Here is a 7,244-nt window from a genome sequence, read left to right as displayed (position 1 = left end):
GAACTGGGCGGTAACTCGGGTTAGTCGAGGGGACTTCGCGGTGGACAGGGGGGTGCGAATCCGGCCGGGCGGCCCTTCGATGGAGCCTGGTGCAGGGACATTCAATGGGATGAGCCGCGCTCGCCGCGGAACCTTCGAGCGCCGCTACTCAGCAAGTAAACGAGAGGGAGCTGCGCCCGGCCTCGTAAGACGCCTCTTCTCCGGTGCGAGCGCCCCGACGCCGCTGGCCGCCGCCGCCGCCTTGCCGCTATCCCGCCGCGCGTTTGGGGAGGGAGGGCGACCCGTAGGACGGCCCGCCGACTACACGACCGTTTGGCAGAGCGAGTGCAAGGTTAGGCGAGCTGGGCGGTAACTCGGGTTAGTCTGGGGAGACTCGCGGTGGACAGGGGGGCGCGAATCCGGCCGGGCGGCCCCATCGATTAAGCATTGGTAGGGAGCCGAGGATGAGCCGTGCGAAGTGGCCTCGGAGGCGGTCCGTGGGGGACGACGGGGGGGGACGGGCGTCGGCCCTCCGGCCCGAGCAGAGAACGTTCGGTCACCCAAGCGGGAATCTGCGCCCCGGCCCGAGTCGGACTCGGTCGGTGCGGCCCGCTGAGGCCCTCAACTATTCCCGTACGCGGGGGTCGGGAGCTGCGGCGCTGCGCCGGCGACTTACCCGCGCGAGGCACGCACTGCGTGCGGCCAGGATGCGGAGTTGGATCGGCGCTGGTTGGGAACCCTCGGGGAACGAAGGCGGACGGCGGCCAGCCGGCGCCGACGAACCCGTCGGGGAGGGGGCTGGTGGCAGGCGCGATCGGCACTATTGCTGACTGCCGGGAGGGAAGCTGCGCCCCGGCCGAGTCAGACTCAGCCGTTGCGGCCCCCCCGAGCCCGCAGCGCGTAGCGCGGAAGCCATACGCCCCCCCGATGCGGAGCGACAGACGCCCCCACGACCGCGGTTGGTCGGGAAGGCTTTTCGGATAGAGGTCGGACGGTGTGTGTGGACGGCTTCCCGTGGTGCCGCCGCTATCAAGCCGGAGGGTTTGAGAAACGACATTCGCGGAAGGACCGGCGCGGCCGGCGGACGCTCGCACGCGCGGCGCCCGACACTCAGCCGCTCGCTCGGCCTCCGTGGATCGTGGCTAGGTGGGATGGATGCCAAACCGGGTCGTCTCGGTCTCGCCGCAGTACGGTCGCGCCGGGGCCTGCGGGGCGGCGCGGGGAGCGCACGCTCACGCGGCGGCCGGGGCGCTAGAGTGCGACCCGCAGTGGGTAGGAACCGTCCACCCGACGTCGGACGAGCCGAGGCCGATGGAGGCCCTACCAAGGCGGGTCATGAGTGCCAGTCGGTCAGTTGGGTGAGGGGGTACTCGGAGGCCCGCCGGGAGCAGACGGGCGACCGGGGATGGGGGGCGTACGCGGGCGGGCGCCGGGAGAAGACGGCCCGTCCGGGGTCGAATCTCGGCCTGTGTTTTCGGAGCCGGCCGGGCATCACGCTCCCTCCTTGGATGGACAACATTCGTAGTTGACACTTTGTGTCATTTTATCCGAGCGGGCGGGCGCCTCGAGAGGCGGACCGTCCGGGGCGACTCTCGGCCTGTGTTTTCGGAGCCGGCCGGGCCTCACGCTCCCTCCTTGGATGGACAACATTCGTAGTTGACACTTTGTGTCATTTTATCCGAGCAGACGGGCGCCGCGAGGCGGACCGTCCGGGGCGACTCTCGGCCTGTGTTTTCGGAGCCGGCCGGGCATCACGCTCCCTCCTTGGATGGACAACATTCGTAGTTGACACTTTGTGTCATTTTATCCGAGCAGACGGGCGCCGCGAGGCGACCGTCCGGGGCGACTCTCGGCCTGTGTTTAAGGAGCCGGCCGGGCATCACGCTCCTTCCTTGGATGGACAACATTCGTAGTTGACACTTTGTGTCATTTTATCCGAGCGGGCGGGCGCCGCGAGGCGGACCGTCCGGGGCGACTCTCGGCCTGTGTTTAAGGAGCCGGCCGGGCATCACGCTCCTTCCTTGGATGGACAACATTCGCAGTTGACACTTTGTGTCATTTTATCCGAGCAGACGGGCGCCGCGAGGCGGACCGTCCGGGGCGACTCTCGGCCTGTGTTTTCGGAGCCGGCCGGGCATCACGCTCCCTCCTTGGATGGACAACATTCGTAGTTGACACTTTGTGTCATTTTATCCGAGCAGACGGGCGCCGCGAGGCGACCGTCCGGGGCGACTCTCGGCCTGTGTTTAAGGAGCCGGCCGGGCATCACGCTCCTTCCTTGGATGGACAACATTCGTAGTTGACACTTTGTGTCATTTTATCCGAGCGGGCGGGCGCCGCGAGGCGGACCGTCCGGGGCGACTCTCGGCCTGTGTTTAAGGAGCCGGCCGGGCATCACGCTCCTTCCTTGGATGGACAACATTCGCAGTTGACACTTTGTGTCATTTTATCCGAGCAGACGGGCGCCGCGAGGCGGACCGTCCGGGGCGACTCTCGGCCTGTGTTTTCGGAGCCGGCCGGGCATCACGCTCCCTCCTTGGATGGACAACATTCGTAGTTGACACTTTGTGTCATTTTATCCGAGCAGACGGGCGCCGCGAGGCGGACCGTCCGGGGCGACTCTCGGCCTGTGTTTAAGGAGCCGGCCGGGCATCACGCTCCTTCCTTGGATGGACAACATTCGCAGTTGACACTTTGTGTCATTTTGTTCGGCCTGTGTTTAAGGAGGCGGCCGTCCTCCACTCGGTCCGTGTTTAAGGAGCGACACTCGCGCTCCGGTTCGGCCTGTATTTAGGGAGGCGGCCGTCCTCCGCTTGGTCTGTGTTAAGGGCGACACTCTGTCCATGTTTGAGGAGCCTGGCCCTGACGCTCCTCTCCGGCCTGTGTTTAAGGAGGCGGCCGTCCTCCCCTTGGTCCGTGTTAAGGGCGACACTCGGTCCATGTTTGAGGAGCCTGGCCCTGACGCTCCTCTCCGGCCTGTGTTTAAGGAGGCGGCCGTCCTCCCCTTGGTCTGTGTTAAGGGCGACACTCGGTCCATGTTTGAGGAGCCTGGCCCTGACGCTCCTCTCCGGCCTGTGTTTAAGGAGGCGGCCGTCCTCCCCTTGGTCTGTGTTAAGGGCGACACTCGGTCCATGTTTGAGGAGCCTGGCCCTGACGCTCCTCTCCGGCCTGTGTTTAAGGAGGCGGCCGTCCTCCCCTTGGTCTGTGTTAAGGGCGACACTCGGTCCGTGTTTAAGGAGCGGCCCTCGCGCTCCGGTTCGGCCTGTATTTAGGGAGGCGGCCGTCCTCCGCTTGGTCTGTGTTAAGGGCGACACTCGGTCCGTGTTTAAGGAGCCGGCCCTGACGCTCCTCTTCGGCCTGTGTTTAAGGAGGCGGCCGTCCTCCACTTCCTTCCATGCACCACCACATTCGCAGTTGACACTTTGCCATTTTTTCAGAGAGGTGACACTTAGTCGTTTTTTCGAAAGTTGACACTTAGTCGTTTTTTCGAAAGTTGACACTTTGCCGTTTTTTCAGAGAGGCGACACTTAGTCGTTTTTTCGAAAGTTGACACTTAGCAGTTTTTTCGAAAGTTGACACTTAGCCGTTTTTTCGAAAGTTGACACTTAGCCGTTTTTTCGAAAGTTGACACTTAGTCACTTTTTCGCCACAGTGACACCTCCAGCGCGTGCCACGGCGCTTTTCAGGTCTTCTATCCGACCTTGTGCTGTCGAGGACGGCGTGTCCGACGCCGTGGGGAGACCAGCACCATCTCCTCCATACTCGTAAACGGGGTGCTTTGGAAAACGGGGGGAAAGTCGATGAGTACACTGACTACTGGGACCATTTCATTGTACTCTGGCGCACCTGAAGACCAAAAAAGGTACTGCACCTTAGCCCGGGTACCTCACCCCCTGGTACCTCGAGGAGAACTTAGAAAAATTTCGACAAATTTTTGGTGAGCTCCAGGGAGAGAGGCTGATTTTTCGCTTTTTGAGGCCGACCGCCGAACCGGCGCGGGGCGGACTCACAAGCCCCGCAGAGCCGTGGGCACTTAGTCGTTTTTTCAGAGAGGCGACACTTAGTCGTTTTTTCAGAGGCGACACTTAGTCGTTTTTTCGAAAGTTGACACTTAGCCGTTTTTTCGAAAGTCGACACTTAGCCGTTTTTTTGGAAAGTTGACACTTAGTCGTTTTTTCGAAAGTTGACACTTAGTCGTTTTTTCGCCACAATTGGCTCTGAGCTCCAGGGGGAGAGCCTGGTTTTGCCTTATTTCAGGCCGGCTGGGGAACCGGCGCGGGTCGGATGCACGAGCCCGGCAGAGCCGTGGGCACTTAGAAAATTTTCGCCGATTAAGCTGGGACCTCCAGGCGGAGACCGGCATTCCTCGTCCTCGGGGTTCGACCCAGGAACCGGCGCTGGGCAGACGCCGTAGCCACGCAGAGCCGTGGGCACTTAGAAAATATTCGCCAAGTTGGCTCTGAGCTCCAGGCGGAGAGGCTGGTTTTGCCTTATTTCAGGCCGGCTGGGGAACCGGCGCGGGTCGGATGCACGAGCCCGCAGAGCCGTGGGCACTTTGCCATTTTCTCAGAGTCGACACTTAGTCGTTTTTTCAGAGAGGCGACACTCTGTCGTTTTTTCGAAAGTTGACACTTTGCCGTTTTTTCAGAGAGGCGACACTTAGCCGTTTTTTCGAAAGTTGACACTTAGCCGTTTTTTCGAAAGTCGACACTTAGCCGTTTTTTCAGAGATGTGACACTTTGCCGTTTTTTCGAAAGTCGACACTTAGCCGTTTTTTCAGAGATGTGACACTTAGAAACTTTTTGCCAAGTTGGCTGTGAGCTCCAGGAGGAGACCGTTATTTTTCGTCATTCGAGGCCGACTGCGGAACCGGCGCTGGGCGGACGCCAAAGCTCGGCAGGGCCGTGGGCACTTAGAAACTTTTTGCCAAGTTGGCTGTGAGCTCCAGGAGGAGACCGTTATTTTTCGTCATTCGAGGCCGACTGCGGAACCGGCGCTGGGCGGACGCCAAAGCTCGGCAGGGCCGTGGGCACTTAGAAACTTTTTGCCAAGTTGGCTGTGAGCTCCAGGAGGAGACCGTTATTTTTCGTCATTCGAGGCCGACTGCGGAACCGGCGCTGGGCGGACGCCAAAGCTCGGCAGGGCCGTGGGCACTTAGAAACTTTTTGCCAAGTTGGCTGTGAGCTCCAGGAGGAGACCGTTATTTTTCGTCATTCGAGGCCGACTGCGGAACCGGCGCTGGGCGGACGCCAAAGCTCGGCAGGGCCGTGGGCACTTAGAAACTTTTTGCCAAGTTGGCTGTGAGCTCCAGGAGGAGACCGTTATTTTTCGTCATTCGAGGCCGACTGCGGAACCGGCGCTGGGCGGACGTCAAAGCTCGGCAGGGCCGTGGGCACTTAGAAACTTTTTGCCAAGTTGGCTGTGAGCTCCAGGAGGAGACCGTTATTTTTCGTCATTCGAGGCCGACTGCGGAACCGGCGCTGGGCGGACGCCAAAGCTCGGCAGGGCCGTGGGCACTTAGAAACTTTTTGCCAAGTTGGCTGTGAGCTCCAGGAGGAGACCGTTATTTTTCGTCATTCGAGGCCGACTGCGGAACCGGCGCTGAGCGGACGCCAAAGCTCGGCAGGGCCGTGGGCACTTAGAAACTTTTTGCCAAGTTGGCTGTGAGCTCCAGGAGGAGACCGTTATTTTTCGTCATTCGAGGCCGACTGCGGAACCGGCGCTGGGCGGACGCCAAAGCTCGGCAGGGCCGTGGGCACTTAGAAACTTTTTGCCAAGTTGGCTGTGAGCTCCAGGAGGAGACCGTTATTTTTCGTCATTGGAGGCCGACTGCGGAACCGGCGCTGGGCGGACGCCAAAGCTCGGCAGGGCCGTGGGCACTTAGAAACTTTTTGCCAAGTTGGCTGTGAGCTCCAGGAGGAGACCGTTATTTTTCGTCATTCTAGGCCGGCTGCAGAACCGGCGCGGGTCGGATGCACGAGCCCGCAGAGCCGTGGGCACTTTGCCACTTTTTCGCCACAATTGGCTGTGAGCTCCAGGAGGAGACCGTTATTTTTCGTCATTCTAGGCCGGTTGCAGAACCGGCGCGGCTCGGATGCACGAGCCCGCAGAGCCGTGGGCACTTAGAAAATTTTCAGAGAGGCGACACTTTGCCATTTTTTCAGAGAGGTGACACTTAGTCGTTTTTTCGAAAGTTGACACTTAGCCGTTTTTTCGAAAGTTGACACTTAGTCGTTTTTTCGAAAGTTGACACTTAGTCGTTTTTTCGCCAAAGTGCCCACCTCCAGCGCGTGCCACGGCGCTTTCCAGGTCTTCTATCCGACCTTGTGCTGTCGAGGACGGCGTGTCCGACGCCGTGGGGAGACCAGCACCATCTCCTCCATACTCGTAAACGAGGTGCTTTGGAAAACGGGGGGAAAGTCGATGAGTACACTGACTACTGGGACCATTTCATTGTACTCTGGCGCACCTGAAGACCAAAAAAGGTACTGCACCTTAGCCCGGGTACCTCACCCCCTGGTACCTCGAGGAGAACTTAGAAAAATTTCGACAAATTTTTGGTGAGCTCCAGGGAGAGAGGCTGATTTTTTGCTTTTTGAGGCCGACCGCCGAACCGGCGCGGGGCGGACTCACAAGCCCCGCAGAGCCGTGGGCACTTAGTCGTTTTTTCGAAAGTTGACACTTAGCCGTTTTTTCGAAAGTTGACACTTAGCCGTTTTTTCGAAAGTCGACACTTAGCCGTTTTTTCGAAAGTTGACACTTAGTCGTTTTTTCGCCGATTTTGCTGGGACCTCCAGGCGAGGACCGGCGTTTTTCGTCTTCCGGGTCCGACCCGGGAACCAGCGCCGAGCGGACACATTCGCTCGCTAGTGCCGTTGGCACTTAGAAAATTTTTCGTTTGTCATGAGCTCCGGGCGGAGAGCGGCGTTTTTCGTCTTCCGGGTTCGACCCGGGAACCAGCGCCGAGCGGACACATTCGCTCGCTAGTGCCGTTGGCACTTAGAAAATTTTTCGTTTGTCATGAGCTCCGGGCGGAGACCGGCGTTTTTCGTCTTCCGGGTTCGACCCGGGAACCAGCGCCGAGCGGACACATTCGCTCGCAAGTGCCGTTGGCACTTAGAAAATTTTTCGTTTGTCATGAGCTCCGGGCGGAGACCGGCGTTTTTCGTCTTCCGGGTTCGACCCGGTAACCAGCGCCGAGCGGACACATTCGCTCGCTAGTGCCGTTGGCACTTAGAAAATTTTTCGTTTGTCATGAGCTCCGG

The sequence above is a fragment of the Syngnathus leptorhynchus genome, unplaced genomic scaffold (assembly GCF_054491065.1).
Source record: "Syngnathus leptorhynchus isolate UIUO unplaced genomic scaffold, UIUO_Slep HiC_scaffold_232, whole genome shotgun sequence".
NCBI lineage: Eukaryota > Metazoa > Chordata > Actinopteri > Syngnathiformes > Syngnathidae > Syngnathus > Syngnathus leptorhynchus.
Note: the sequence above shows the minus strand (reverse complement) of the source record.